The sequence below is a fragment of the Balaenoptera musculus genome, chromosome 15, assembly GCF_009873245.2.
Source record: "Balaenoptera musculus isolate JJ_BM4_2016_0621 chromosome 15, mBalMus1.pri.v3, whole genome shotgun sequence".
Taxonomy (NCBI): domain Eukaryota; kingdom Metazoa; phylum Chordata; class Mammalia; order Artiodactyla; family Balaenopteridae; genus Balaenoptera; species Balaenoptera musculus.
In genome coordinates, this window is record NC_045799.1 from 52601773 (window position 1) to 52605401 (window position 3629).

Genomic DNA, 3629 nt, shown 5'->3' on the forward strand with positions numbered 1-3629 from the left:
AATGCTCCTTGTTGTATCCAGGTGTTGTGTGTTATTAAGAATGGCTCTGTGCTTACCACGTGCCAGGCCCTACGCTGAGCAGTTTGCACAAAATGGCAACAGATTGGACAGGAAGAAATGTGCACACCGGGTTTCCGGGCTCCATCCTTTCAATTCTGAACTCCGGAGGTGGGGCTGGGGTGGAGGTATATTTGTTTGCTTGGGCTGCCAAAACAATTACCCCAGACTAGGTTCCTTAAACAACAGAAACCAATTTTCTTACAGTTCTGGAGCTTGGAAGTCCAAGATCAAGGTCCCCTTGGCTTTCTCACTCTGTCCTCACGTGGTCTTTCCTCTGTGACTCTGGCTCTCCTTATAAAGACCCCAGTCGGATTGGATTGGGGTCCACCCTAACGGCCCTCATTTTGAATTAACGTCTCTTTTAAGACCCCATCTCTAAATGCAGTCACATTCTGAGGTATTGGGGGTTAGGGCTTCAACATATGAATTTGGGCGTGACACAATACAGCACATAACAGGGAATGAATTCAGATTTGGCCCCTCTTGGATAGGGATGTCTAAGGACAGAGCCTTTACCCTTGACTAGTTGAGGGTCAGCTCAGAATAACTGGTAGAAAGATCAGATCAGTTCACCTGTTTTGACATTTTGTAGCTGCATAACCTGGGATGAAGCACTTAAAATCTCTAAACTTGACACAATGTCCCCTCACCTAAAGGGGAACATAGTCTTATCCCATAGGGCTGTTGGGAAGAGCATATGGACCGACATTATTATATCAAAGTGTAAGGCCGTGTTCTTAGTCGTACAATAGAATCACCCCAGCAAAAATGGAAAATACTGATGCCCAGGCCCCCGCGCCCCCTACCCCCCCCCACCCCCCCAGTTCAATTAGTCTGGGATGGAGCCCAGATACTTACCCTTTAAGAAGTTCTCCAGTGATTCAAATGACACACCAAGGTTAAGGGGCTGCATGAGCATCCCGACAAGTTTCCAAGGATGGACTAGGGGCTGGGGGTACTCTGTGTACTTGGACTTTCAGAGCTGGAAGCCCCCCTGGATGTTCTCAGGACCACTCCCTCCTGCTTCTCTACAAGAAGAAACAGATGCTGGAGGACTGAGGCTGGACCAGGACCTTGTCCACCCCTGCTCCCAGTCCAGCGCCTTTCTCGCCCCAGGCACTGCGCACCAGAAACCCCTGCAGGACGCGGGTCAGAGGCAGCGCGAGTGCAGGGCTGGCTCTGAAATCCGGCTATTCCTCCTGCTTTACTTTATCCAGGGACCTGGGACTCAGGTGCTCAGGACTGTGGATGGTGGGGCTGAGCCCCGCCAGGAGGGCCGTCTGCGGGCGCGGCCAACGCTAGGTGGCGCCCGAGGGCCGGATCTGCCCTGCTCCCTGAAGTCCTGGGGGCGCTGCGGATCCTGGGGGTCCCGCTGCGCTGCTGGGCAGCAGAGCTTCGCCCCTTGTGCTGCCCGGTTCCTCGCCTCTTTCGAAGCACTGTCGGGAGAATTACGTGCAAGAACTTCTCAAGACCTAGCCCTTGCCCAACCCCTAGAGAAGATGGACTGCATGTTACCCTGCTTCCCTCTTGCCTTCTCTCACTTGGGGGGGCCTGTTTTTTTCTGGTGAGTTGCTCATCTCTGTTAGCAAATCTGGAAGATTCTTCAACGTTTTGCTGCTCAACGCGTGCCACAGAGGACTGTCGATTAGTAAGAAAATCACATTTTTAAAACACAGGAAACGTATCAGAACGAAGTCAAAGAATTTTCTCCACTCAAGTGTTTGGATAGCAGCGTCACAATGAGGACCCTGAGACACTGTAAAATCCTGACTCAAAAAGGATCCACTTTTGTTCAGAGTTATTTTCATGTAGAGTGCTTTATGTGTTTTATAACAATTTTAGAACCAGGGACCCATCACTGTGGTTGCTATTTAGAGTAGCCCCTCCCTAACGCAGAACATCCCAGAAAACCCAACAGCGAAACACATTTTGGAGTAAGGTGTCATCTTGAAGTTCTAAATACTTAAAATATTTCCTTTTGAGAAACTTGAGTTAGCTTTTGCAAAATGGTCTTTCTCATGTTACCAGTTATTTCTTTTTCTCCCTCCCCATTTTATATTAGGAATTTCTTCAACTAACACTTATTTGCCAATCTCTGAGTCAGACCCTGGAAATACACAAACAAACAAACAATAAATAGGAAACAGTCCCTACTCCTAGGAAACTCACCATCTAATGGGGAGGAGAAAAGGTATGTAAATAACACCAGCACCATGAGCTCAGGGATGTTATGGAAACGTGTGTTCAGGGGACACATAAAGGAGCAATTCATTAATTTTTAAACTTTGTATTATGAAAAATTTCAAACACAAACAAAAGTAGAAGGAATAGTATAATGAATCTTCTCTGCCTGTCACCCAGTTTACAAAATTATCAACATATCACCAATCTTGTTTCATCTGTGCCTTGCCACCTTGCTGGTAATTTTTTTGTTTACAGTATTATTAAGGTATGATTATATACCATAAAACTCACCCCCTCTAAATGTACAACTCAATGAGTTTTAGTGAGATGATAGTTGTGCAACCATCATCACAATCCAATTTTAGAACATTTCTACTATATCCCAAATTTCGCTCGTGATTATTTGCAGTCAATCCTCATTGTCATCCCTAGCCCTCGGCAACCACTGATCTTCCTTCTAGCTCTGTTGACTTGCCTTTTCTGGACTTTTCATATTCATGGAAGTACTGTATATGTGGTCTTTTGTGTCTGGCTTCTTTCACTGAACATCATGTTTTCAAGGTTCATCCGTGTTGTAGCTGTGTCAGTGATTCATTCTTCTTTATGGATGAATAATATTCCATTGTATGGATGGGCCACATTTTACTTACCCATTAGTAATTGATGACACATTTGGGTTATTTCCATTTTTTGGCTTTTATGAATAATGCATCTATGAACAGTCACATTCAAGTAAATGTGTGGACAGATGTTTTCATGTCTCCTTGGTAAGTATCTAGAAGCGGAATTACTGGATATTATGGTATGTTTATGCTTAACATTTTTAAACTCTGCCAAATTTTTTTTTCCAAAGTGGCTGTACCATTTTAAATTCCCATCAGTAACATATAATGATTCCAGTTCTCCACATCCTTGCCAACATTTGTTATTTCTTCTTGATTATAGCCATCCTAGTGGGTGTGAAGTGGCACCTAATTGTAGAGTTTTTTTTAAGTCTATTTTATTTTATTTATTTATTTTTGGCTGTGCCGCCTGGCTTGCGTTTCTTAGTTCCCCGACCAGGGATTGAACCGGTGGCCTCGGCAGTGAAAGCACCTAACCACTGGACTGCCGGGGAATTCCCATCTAATTGTAATTTTAATTTACATTTCCCTAATGAATGATAATGTTGAGCACCTTTTCATGTGCTTATTGGCCATTTGCATATTTTTGTTGAAACGTCCATTCAAACCTTTTGTCTGTTTTTAAAAATAAACTTTTAATTTTATTGTAGTTTTAGAAAAGTTGTGATGAGAGTACAGACTGTCCACATCCTTCACACCCAGTTTCCTCTGTTACTAACATCTGACGTGAGTGAGGTACATTTGTCACAATGAACTAAAGTT